The sequence below is a fragment of the Stenella coeruleoalba genome (genome assembly GCF_951394435.1).
Source record: "Stenella coeruleoalba genome assembly, contig: scaffold_116, whole genome shotgun sequence".
Lineage (NCBI taxonomy): Eukaryota > Metazoa > Chordata > Mammalia > Artiodactyla > Delphinidae > Stenella > Stenella coeruleoalba.
Window position 1 is genome coordinate 54,398 of NW_027645886.1, and position 12,603 is coordinate 67,000.

The window sequence follows — 12,603 nt, forward strand, 5'->3', positions numbered from 1 at the left end:
CCCTAAGCTATAGGACCATAAGTGGAAGTGCACTAGGCTCTGTTGCTTTGTTTTTTAGATGTTTCAGGAAACACCATACACTTCTCCCGAGTGGCTGTTGGCAATTTACATCCCGCCCATCAGCATAACAAGGCTCCCAGTTCTCCATGTCCTGTCCTGCCTTTCTGGATTTTACACTTTTTTCAGATGGCCCTTTTGACCTGGGGAAAGTGAGACTTCATTGTAGTGCAGATTTCCTTTGCAAGCTTGTTTGGTTGGCCAAAAAGTGCGTATGCGTTTTTTCCTGAATATATTAAGGAAAAAACGCATACGCCCTTTTTGGCCAAGTGCATCATTGTGGACGTTCTGCCTCTTTTCCTATGCTTGAAATGCAATTCCTGTCTACCTCCTGAAATCGGTTTCCTGCAATTCTGCGCCGCTTTCAAGTCCTCTTGGCAACCTTACTTCAGTCTATTTTTGGACGATAGCTGTCATTTATAACTCTGCAGGTTTGTGAATTACAGTGCCCCTGAGCTCCTTTCTTCAACTCGCTTTCTTGTGATCTGGCCGCAACACCGCAGGATGGCTTCAGGCCCTAATGTGGTTCCGGCATGGCACGCTGAGCCTTTGCTTAATTCCTCTTCCTGGTGGGAAATGAGAGTTAAATTTGCCCGTTCAGACACCTCCAGGTAGTCTCTCATTGGTTCTCGCTATTCCTGTTCATCTTCCGCAGAAATTGCAAACTGTGCCAAACAGGAGGTTAAAGGCGCTGACTCTCCAAGTCGGGAGAGTGTTAGTAAAGCATCTGGAATGTTGCACCCGAGTACCAGGGGAGGAAAACTGAGACATATTTGAACACGTCTCCCGTTCACACGGTTGATCATACTCTGGGTTCCACATGCATGTTTTAGCTGAAGGAAGAATACCTTAAACATGGAGAGTTGAGACCCGTGTAATGGGTACCATGCAGTATGACTTCAAAGGGTCTTCATTTGCTCACCGAACCTCTCCAATCCTATCACTGCTGCGTTTATGCCCCTGTACACATGCTTGATTCTCTTTCAGAGACATAGCAATCCATAGGTTTTAAGATACTTACTAGTCAGGTACATTCTTAGGCGTTTAATATGCGGTGTTGAGTCCATTTCGTTGAGCAAGGAGTAGCTCTTGTCTATTCCATATTTGGCTTAAGGAACTTTATCTGTGCTCATTTCAATCTCTGATTTTATGCAGCAACCCAACTCACCTTTCCCCTTAAGCAAGCATAAGTTGGTTTTCTAAATTTGAGACCCTGTTCTGTTCTGTAATTCAGTTCCTGTGTAGCCAAGTTTCCGTTCCGTGTATTACTGATATCTTATGATGTTTCTTTTTCTGTGTGACTTATTTCAGTTAGAATCATCATACCTGAATCCACTCATTGTGCTGCTAAGGGCCTTGTGACACAGATTTCATTGCTGAGTGATGTTGCTTTGTAAGTAAATACCACAACTTCTTTATCCATTTTTCACTTTCTGCGATGTTGAACTTGTACTGTAAACGAGGTTCTTGTAAACAGAGCCGTTCCAAACTTTGGGGTGGCTGTGTCTTTTTGATTTTAATTTCCCTAAGCTATAGGACCATAAGTGGAAGTGCCCTAGGTTCTGTTGTTTTGTTTTTTAGATGTTTCAGGAAACACCATACACTTCTCCGGAGTGGCTGTTGGCAATTTACATCCCGCCCATCAGCATAACAAGGCTCCCAGTTCTCCATGGCCTGTCCTGCCTTTCTGGATTTTACACTTTTTTCAGATGGCCCTTTTGACCGAGGGGAAGTGAGACTTCATTGTAGTGCAGATTTCCTTTGCAAGCTTGCTTGTTTGGCCAAAAAGGGCGTATGCGTTTTTTCCTGAATATATTCAGGAAAAAACGCATACGCCCTTTTTGGCCAAGTGCATCATTGTGGACGTTCTGCCTCTTTTCCTATGCTTTCAATGCAATTCCAGTCTACCTCCTGAAATCGGTTTCCTGCAATTCTGCCCCGCTTTCAAGTCCTCTTGGCAGCCTTACTTCAGTCTATTTTTGGACGATAGCTGTCATTTATAACTCTGCAGGTTTGTGAATTACAGTGCCCCTGAGCTCCTTTCTTCAACTCGCTTTCTTGTGAGCTGGCTGAAACACCGCAGGATGGCTTCAGGCCCTAATCTGGTTCTGGCACGGCACGCTGAGCCTTTGGTTAATTCCTCTTCCTGGTAGGAAATGAGAGTTAAATTTGCCCGTCCAGACACCTCCAGCTAGTCTCCATTGGTTCTCGCTATTCCTGTTCATCTTCCGCAGAAATTGCAAACTGGGCCAAACAGGAGGTTAAAGGCGCTGACTCTCCAAGTGGGGAGAGTGTTAGTAAAGCGTCTGGAATGTTGCACCTGAGTACCAGGGTACGAAAACTGAGACATATTTGAACACGTCTCCCGATCACATGGTTGATCATACTTGGGTTCCACATGCATGTTTTAGCTGAAGGAAGAATACCTTAAACCAGGAGCGTTGAGACCCGTGTAATGGGTACCATGCAATATGACTTCAAAGGGTCTTCATTTGCTCACCGAACCTCTCCAATCCTATCACTGCTGCGTTTATGCCCCTGTACACAAGTTTGATTCTCTTTTGGAGACATAGCAATCCATAGGTTTTAAGATACTTACTAGTCAGGTACATTCTTAGGCGTTTAATATGGGGTTTTGAGTCCATTTCGTTGAGCAAGGAGTAGCTCTTGTCTATTCCATATTTGGCTTAAGGAACTTTATCTGTGCTCATTTCAATCTCTGGTTTTATGCAGCACCCCAACTCACCTTTCCCCTTAAGCAAGCATAAGTTGGTTTTCTAAATTTGAGACCCTGTTCTGTTTTGGAATGCAGTTCCTGTGTAGCCAAGTTTACATTCCGTGTATTAGTGATATCTTATGATGTTTCTTTTTCTGTGTGACTTATTTCAGTTAGAATCATCGTACCTGAATCCACTCATTATGCTGCTACGGGCCTGATGACATAGATTTCATTGCTGAGTGATACTGCATTGTACGTAAGTACCACAAGTTCTTTATCCATTTTTCACTTTCTGTGATATTGAACTTGTACGGTAAACGAGGTTCTTGTAAACGGAGGCGTCCCAAACTTTGGGGTGGCTGTGTCTTTTTGATTTTAATTTCCCTAAGCTATAGGACCATAAGTGGCAGTGCCCTAGGCTCTGTTGCTTTGTTTTTTAGATGTTTCAGGAAACACCATACACTTCTCCCGACTGTCTGTTGGCAATTTACATCCCGCCCATCAGCATAACAAGGCTCCCAGTTCTCCTTGGCCTGTCCTGCCTTTCTGGATTTTACACTTTTTTCAGATGGCCCTTTTGACCGGGGGGAAGTGAGACTTCATTGTAGTGCAGATTTCCTTTGCAAGCTTGCTTGGTTGGCCAAAAAGGGCGTATGCGTTTTTTCCTGAATATATTCAGGAAAAAACGCATACGCCCTTTTTGGCCAAGTGCATCATTGTGGACGTTCTGCCTCTTTTCCTATGCTTTCAATGCAATTCCAGTCTACCTCCTGAAATCGGTTTCCTGCAATTCTGCCCCGCTTTCAAGTCCTCTTGGCAGCCTCACTTCAGTCTATTTTTGGACGATAGCTGTCATTTATAACTCTGCAGGTTTGTGAATTACAGTGCCCCTGAGCTCCTTTCTTCAACTCGCTTTCTTTTCAGCTGGCCGCAACACCGCAGGATGGCTTCAGGCCCTAATCTGGTTCTGGCACGGCACGCTGAGCCTTTGGTTAATTCCTTTTCCTGGTGGGAAATGAGAGTTAAATTTGCCCGTCCAGACACCTCCAGCTAGCCTCTCATTGGTTCTCGCTATTCCTGTTCATCTTCCGCAGAAATTGCAAACTGTGCCAAACAGGAGGTTAAAGGCGCTGACTCTCCAAGTGGGGAGAGTGTTAGTAAAGCGTCTGGAATGTTGCACCCGAGTACCAGGGGAGGAAAACTGAGACATATTTGAACATGTCTCCCGATCACATGGTTGATCATACTCTGGGTTCCACATGCATGTTTTAGCTGAAGGAAGAATACCTAAAACCTGGGTAGTTGAAACCCGTGGAATGGGTACCATGCAATATGACTTCAAAGGGTCTTCATTTGCTCACCGAACCTCTCCAATCCTATCACTGCTGCGTTTATGCCCCTGTACACATGCTTGATTCTCTTTCGGAGACATAGCAATCTATAGGTTTTAAGATACTTACTAGTCAGGTACATTCTTAGGCGGTTAATATGCGGTGTTGAGTCCATTTCGTTGAGCAAGGAGTAGCTCTTGTCTATTCCATATTTGGCTTAAGGAACTTTATCTGTGCTCATTTCAATCTCTGGTTTTATGCAGCACCCCAACTCACCCTTACCCTTAAGCAAGCATAAGTTGGTTTTCTAAATTTGAGACCCTGTTCTGTTTTGGAATGCAGTTCCTGTATAGCCAAGTTTACATTCCGTGTATTACTGATATCTTATGATGTTTCTTTTTCTGTGTGACTTATTTCAGTTAGAATCATCATACCTGAATCCACTCATTGTACTGCTAAGGGCCTGATGACACAGATTTCATTGCTGAGTGATATTGCTTTGTAAGTAAATACCACAACTTCTTTATCCATTTTTCACTTTCTGCGATGTTGAACTTGTACTGTAAACGAGGTTCTTGTAAACAGAGCCGTTCCAAACTTTGAGGTGGCTGTGTCTTTTTGATTTTAATTTCCCTAAGCTATAGGACCATAAGTGGAAGTGCCCTAGGTTCTGTTGCTTTGTCTTTTAGATGTTTCAGGAAACACCATACACTTCTCCCGAGTGGTTGTTGGCAATTTACATCCCACCCATCAGCATAACAAGGCTCCCAGTTCTCCATGGCCTGTCCTGCCTTTCTGGATTTTACACGTTTTTCAGATGGCCCTTTTGACCAGGGGGAAGTGAGACTTCATTGTAGTGCAGATTTCCTTTGCAAGCTTGCTTGGTTGGCCAAAAAGGGCGTATGCGTTTTTTCCTGAATATATTCAGGAAAAAACGCATACGCCCTTTTTGGCCAAGTGCATCATTGTGGACGTTCTGCCTCTTTTCCTATGCTTTCAATGCAATTCCAGTCTACCTCCTGAAATCGGTTTCCTGCAATTCTGCCCCGCTTTCAAGTCCTCTTGGCAGCCATACTTCAGTCTATTTTTGGACGATAGCTGTCATTTATAACTCTGCAGGTTTGTGAATTACAGTGCCCCTGAGCTCCTTTCTTCAACTCGCTTTCTTGTGACCTGGCCGCAACACCGCAGGATGGCTTCAGGCCCTAATCTGGTTCCGGCCCGGCATGCTGAGCCTTTGGTTAATTCCTCTTCCTGGTGGGAAATGAGAGTTAAATTTGCCCGTCCAGACACCTCCAGCTAGCCTCTCATTGGTTCTCGCTATTCCTGTTCATCTACCAGAGAAATTGCAAACTGGGCCAAACAGGAAGTTAAAGGGACTGACTATCCAAGTCGGGAGAGTGTTAGTAAAGCGTCTGGAATGTTGCACCCGAGTACCAGGGGAGGAAAATGAGACATATTTGAACATGTCTCCCGTTCACATGGTTGATCATACTCTGGGTTCCACATGCATGTTTTAGCTGAAGGAAGAATACCTTAAACCTGGAGAGTTGAGACCCGTGTAATGGGTACCATGCAATATGACTTCAAAGGGTCTTCATTTGCTCACCGAACCTCTCCAATCCTATCACTGCTGCGTTTATGCCCCTGTACACACGCTTGATTCTCTTTTGGAGACATAGCAATCCATAGGTTTTAAGATACTTACTAGTCAGGTACATTCTTAGGCGTTTAATATGGGGTTTTGAGTCCATTTCGTTGAGCAAGGAGTAGCTCTTGTCTATTCCATATTTGGCTTAAGGAACTTTATCTGTGCTCATTTCAATCTCTGGTTTTATGCAGCACCCCAACTCACCTTTACCCTTAAGCAAGCATAAGTTGGTTTTCTAAATTTGAGACCCTGTTCTGTTCTGTAATTCAGTTCCTGTGTAGCCAAGTTTACATTCCGTGTATTACTGATATCTTATGATGTTTCTTTTTCTGTGTGACTTATTTCAGTTAGAATCATCATACCTGAATCCACTCATTATGCTGCTACGGGCCTGATGACATAGATTTCATTGCTGAGTGATACTGCATTGTACGTAAGTACCACAAGTTCTTTATCCATTTTTCACTTTCTGTGATATTGAACTTGTACGGTAAATAAGGTTCTTGTAAACGGAGGCGTCCCAAACTTTGGGGTGGCTGTGTCTTTTTGATTTTAATTTCCCTAAGCTATAGGACCATAAGTGGAAGTGCCCTAGGCTTTGTTCCTTTGTTTTTTAGATGTTTCAGGAAACACCATACACTTCTCCCAAGTGTCTGTTGGCAATTTACATCCCGCCCATCAGCATAACAAGGCTCCCAGTTCTCCATGGCCTGTCCTGCCTTTCTGGATTTTACACGTTTTTCAGATGGCCCTTTTGACCGGGGGGAAGTGAGACTTCATTGTAGTGCAGATTTCCTTTGCAAGCTTGCTTGGTTGGCCAAAAAGGGCGTATGCGTTTTTTCCTGAATATATTCAGGAAAAAACGCATACGCCCTTTTTGGCCAAGTGCATCATTGTGGACGTTCTGCCTCTTTTCCTATGCTTTCAATGCAATTCCAGTCTACCTCCTGAAATCGGTTTCCTGCAATTCTGCCCCGCTTTCAAGTCCTCTTGGCAGCCTTACTTCAGTCTATTTTTGGACGATAGCTGTCATTTATAACTCTGCAGGTTTGTGAATTACAGTGCCCCTGAGCTCCTTTCTTCAACTCGCTTTCTTGTGAGCTGGCTGAAACACCGCAGGATGGCTTCAGGCCCTAATCTGGTTCTGGCACGGCACGCTGAGCCTTTGGTTAATTCCTCTTCCTGGTAGGAAATGAGAGTTAAATTTGCCCGTCCAGACACCTCCAGCTAGTCTCCATTGGTTCTCGCTATTCCTGTTCATCTTCCGCAGAAATTGCAAACTGGGCCAAACAGGAGGTTAAAGGCGCTGACTCTCCAAGTGGGGAGAGTGTTAGTAAAGCGTCTGGAATGTTGCACCTGAGTACCAGGGTACGAAAACTGAGACATATTTGAACACGTCTCCCGATCACATGGTTGATCATACTTGGGTTCCACATGCATGTTTTAGCTGAAGGAAGAATACCTTAAACCTGGAGCGTTGAGACCCGTGTAATGGGTACCATGCAATATGACTTCAAAGGGTCTTCATTTGCTCACCGAACCTCTCCAATCCTATCACTGCTGCGTTTATGCCCCTGTACACAAGTTTGATTCTCTTTTGGAGACATAGCAATCCATAGGTTTTAAGATACTTACTAGTCAGGTACATTCTTAGGCGTTTAATATGGGGTTTTGAGTCCATTTCGTTGAGCAAGGAGTAGCTCTTGTCTATTCCATATTTGGCTTAAGGAACTTTATCTGTGCTCATTTCAATCTCTGGTTTTATGCAGCACCCCAACTCACCTTTCCCCTTAAGCAAGCATAAGTTGGTTTTCTAAATTTGAGACCCTGTTCTGTTTTGGAATGCAGTTCCTGTGTAGCCAAGTTTACATTCCGTGTATTAGTGATATCTTATGATGTTTCTTTTTCTGTGTGACTTATTTCAGTTAGAATCATCGTACCTGAATCCACTCATTATGCTGCTACGGGCCTGATGACATAGATTTCATTGCTGAGTGATACTGCATTGTACGTAAGTACCACAAGTTCTTTATCCATTTTTCACTTTCTGTGATATTGAACTTGTACGGTAAACGAGGTTCTTGTAAACGGAGGCGTCCCAAACTTTGGGGTGGCTGTGTCTTTTTGATTTTAATTTCCCTAAGCTATAGGACCATAAGTGGCAGTGCCCTAGGCTCTGTTGCTTTGTTTTTTAGATGTTTCAGGAAACACCATACACTTCTCCCGAGTGTCTGTTGGCAATTTACATCCCGCCCATCAGCATAACAAGGCTCCCAGTTCTCCTTGGCCTGTCCTGCCTTTCTGGATTTTACACTTTTTTCAGATGGCCCTTTTGACCGGGGGGAAGTGAGACTTCATTGTAGTGCAGATTTCCTTTGCAAGCTTGCTTGGTTGGCCAAAAAGGGCGTATGCGTTTTTTCCTGAATATATTCAGGAAAAAACGCATACGCCCTTTTTGGCCAAGTGCATCATTGTGGACGTTCTGCCTCTTTTCCTATGCTTTCAATGCAATTCCAGTCTACCTCCTGAAATCGGTTTCCTGCAATTCTGCCCCGCTTTCAAGTCCTCTTGGCAGCCTCACTTCAGTCTATTTTTGGACGATAGCTGTCATTTATAACTCTGCAGGTTTGTGAATTACAGTGCCCCTGAGCTCCTTTCTTCAACTCGCTTTCTTTTCAGCTGGCCGCAACACCGCAGGATGGCTTCAGGCCCTAATCTGGTTCTGGCACGGCACGCTGAGCCTTTGGTTAATTCCTTTTCCTGGTGGGAAATGAGAGTTAAATTTGCCCGTCCAGACACCTCCAGCTAGCCTCTCATTGGTTCTCGCTATTCCTGTTCATCTTCCGCAGAAATTGCAAACTGTGCTAAACAGGAGGTTAAAGGCGCTGACTCTCCAAGTGGGGAGAGTGTTAGTAAAGCGTCTGGAATGTTGCACCCGAGTACCAGGGGAGGAAAACTGAGACATATTTGAACATGTCTCCCGATCACATGGTTGATCATACTCTGGGTTCCACATGCATGTTTTAGCTGAAGGAAGAATACCTAAAACCTGGGTAGTTGAAACCCGTGGAATGGGTACCATGCAATATGACTTCAAAGGGTCTTCATTTGCTCACCGAACCTCTCCAATCCTATCACTGCTGCGTTTATGCCCCTGTACACATGCTTGATTCTCTTTCGGAGACATAGCAATCTATAGGTTTTAAGATACTTACTAGTCAGGTACATTCTTAGGCGGTTAATATGCGGTGTTGAGTCCATTTCGTTGAGCAAGGAGTAGCTCTTGTCTATTCCATATTTGGCTTAAGGAACTTTATCTGTGCTCATTTCAATCTCTGGTTTTATGCAGCACCCCAACTCACCCTTACCCTTAAGCAAGCATAAGTTGGTTTTCTAAATTTGAGACCCTGTTCTGTTTTGGAATGCAGTTCCTGTATAGCCAAGTTTACATTCCGTGTATTACTGATATCTTATGATGTTTCTTTTTCTGTGTGACTTATTTCAGTTAGAATCATCATACCTGAATCCACTCATTGTACTGCTAAGGGCCTGATGACACAGATTTCATTGCTGAGTGATATTGCTTTGTAAGTAAATACCACAACTTCTTTATCCATTTTTCACTTTCTGCGATGTTGAACTTGTACTGTAAACGAGGTTCTTGTAAACAGAGCCGTTCCAAACTTTGAGGTGGCTGTGTCTTTTTGATTTTAATTTCCCTAAGCTATAGGACCATAAGTGGAAGTGCCCTAGGTTCTGTTGCTTTGTCTTTTAGATGTTTCAGGAAACACCATACACTTCTCCCGAGTGGTTGTTGGCAATTTACATCCCACCCATCAGCATAACAAGGCTCCCAGTTCTCCATGGCCTGTCCTGCCTTTCTGGATTTTACACGTTTTTCAGATGGCCCTTTTGACCAGGGGGAAGTGAGACTTCATTGTAGTGCAGATTTCCTTTGCAAGCTTGCTTGGTTGGCCAAAAAGGGCGTATGCGTTTTTTCCTGAATATATTCAGGAAAAAACGCATACGCCCTTTTTGGCCAAGTGCATCATTGTGGACGTTCTGCCTCTTTTCCTATGCTTTCAATGCAATTCCAGTCTACCTCCTGAAATCGGTTTCCTGCAATTCTGCCCCGCTTTCAAGTCCTCTTGGCAGCCATACTTCAGTCTATTTTTGGACGATAGCTGTCATTTATAACTCTGCAGGTTTGTGAATTACAGTGCCCCTGAGCTCCTTTCTTCAACTCGCTTTCTTGTGACCTGGCCGCAACACCGCAGGATGGCTTCAGGCCCTAATCTGGTTCCGGCCCGGCATGCTGAGCCTTTGGTTAATTCCTCTTCCTGGTGGGAAATGAGAGTTAAATTTGCCCGTCCAGACACCTCCAGCTAGCCTCTCATTGGTTCTCGCTATTCCTGTTCATCTACCAGAGAAATTGCAAACTGGGCCAAACAGGAAGTTAAAGGGACTGACTCTCCAAGTCGGGAGAGTGTTAGTAAAGCGTCTGGAATGTTGCACCCGAGTACCAGGGGAGGAAAATGAGACATATTTGAACATGTCTCCCGTTCACATGGTTGATCATACTCTGGGTTCCACATGCATGTTTTAGCTGAAGGAAGAATACCTTAAACCTGGAGAGTTGAGACCCGTGTAATGGGTACCATGCAATATGACTTCAAAGGGTCTTCATTTGCTCACCGAACCTCTCCAATCCTATCACTGCTGCGTTTATGCCCCTGTACACACGCTTGATTCTCTTTTGGAGACATAGCAATCCATAGGTTTTAAGATACTTACTAGTCAGGTACATTCTTAGGCGTTTAATATGGGGTTTTGAGTCCATTTCGTTGAGCAAGGAGTAGCTCTTGTCTATTCCATATTTGGCTTAAGGAACTTTATCTGTGCTCATTTCAATCTCTGGTTTTATGCAGCACCCCAACTCACCTTTACCCTTAAGCAAGCATAAGTTGGTTTTCTAAATTTGAGACCCTGTTCTGTTCTGTAATTCAGTTCCTGTGTAGCCAAGTTTACATTCCGTGTATTACTGATATCTTATGATGTTTCTTTTTCTGTGTGACTTATTTCAGTTAGAATCATCATACCTGAATCCACTCATTATGCTGCTACGGGCCTGATGACATAGATTTCATTGCTGAGTGATACTGCATTGTACGTAAGTACCACAAGTTCTTTATCCATTTTTCACTTTCTGTGATATTGAACTTGTACGGTAAATAAGGTTCTTGTAAACGGAGGCGTCCCAAACTTTGGGGTGGCTGTGTCTTTTTGATTTTAATTTCCCTAAGCTATAGGACCATAAGTGGAAGTGCCCTAGGCTTTGTTCCTTTGTTTTTTAGATGTTTCAGGAAACACCATACACTTCTCCCAAGTGTCTGTTGGCAATTTACATCCCGCCCATCAGCATAACAAGGCTCCCAGTTCTCCATGGCCTGTCCTGCCTTTCTGGATTTTACACTTTTTTCAGATGGCCCTTTTGACCGGGGTGAAGTGAGACTTCATTGTAGTGCAGATTTCCTTTGCAAGTTTGCTTGGTTGGCCAAAAAGGGCGTATGTGTTTTTTCCTGAATATATTCAGGAAAAAACGCATACGCCCTTTTTGGCCAAGTGCATCATTGTGGACTTTCTGCCTCTTTTCCTATGCTTTCAATGCAATTCCAGTCTACCTCCTGAAATCGGTTTCCTGCAATTCTGCCCCGCTTTCAAGTCCTCTTGGCAGCCTTACTTCAGTCTATTTTTGGACGATAGCTGTCATTTATAACTCTGCAGCTTTGTGAATTACAGTGCCCCTGAGCTCCTTTCTTCAACTCGCTTTCTTGTGAGCTGGCCGCAACACCGCAGGATGGCTTCAGGCCCTAATCTGGTTCCGGCAGGGCACGCTGAGCCTTTGGTTATTTCCTCTTCCTGTTGGGAAATGAGAGTTAAATTTGCCCGTCCAGACACCTCCAGCTAGTCTCTCATTGGTTCTCGCTATTCCTGTTCATCTTCCTCAGAAATTGCAAACTGGGCCAAACAGGAGGTTAAAGGCGCTGACTCTCCAAGTGGGGAGAATGTTAGTAAAGCGTCTGGAATGTTGCACCCGAGTACCAGGGGAGGAAAACTGAGACATATTTGAACACGTCTCCCGTTCACATTGTTGATCATACTTGGGTTCCACATGCATGTTTTAGCTGAAGGAAGAATACCTTAAACCTGGAGAGATAAGACCCGTGTAATGGGTACCATGCAATATAACTTCAAAGGGTCTTCATTTGCTCACCGAACCTCTCCAATCCTATCACTGCTGCTTTTATGCCCCTGTACACATGCTTGATTCTCTTTCGGAGACATAGGAATCCATAGGTTTTAAGATACTTACTAGTCAGGTACATTCTTAGGCGTTTAATATGCGGTGTTGAGTCCATTTCGTTGAGCAAGGAGTAGCTCTTGTCTATTCCATATTTGACTTAAGGAACTTTATCTGTGCTCATTTCAATCTCTGGTTTTATGCAGCACCCCAACTCACCTTTACCCTTAAGCAAGCATAAGTTGGCTTTCTAAATTTGAGACCATGTTCTGTTCTGTAATTCAGTTCCTGTGTAGCCAAGTTTACATTCCGTGTATTACTGATATCTTATGATGTTTCTTTTTCTGTGTGACTTATTTCAGTTAGAATCATCATACCTGAATCCACTCATTGTGCTGCTAAGGGCCTGATGACACAGATTTCATTGCTGAGTGATATTGCTTTGTAAGTAAATACCACAACTTCTTTCTCCATTTTTCACTTTCTGCGATGTTGAACTTGTACTGTAAACGAGGTTCTTGTAAACAGAGCCGTTCGAAACTTT

The 12,603-nt window shown here is 43.8% G+C and overlaps 1 long non-coding RNA gene across 1 annotated transcript in view; it reads left to right on the plus strand.

Annotated features, from left to right (window-relative positions):
- Nucleotides 1–1,408: 1,408 nt before the first annotated feature.
- The window catches only part of LOC307181491, an 856,694-nt gene continuing 845,499 nt past the window's right edge, over nt 1,409–12,603 (plus strand). Inside the window, exon 1 of the long non-coding RNA XR_013826899.1 lies at nt 1,409–1,450. This is a non-coding gene — a long non-coding RNA (uncharacterized lncRNA). The remainder of the gene's footprint in view (nt 1,451–12,603) is intronic.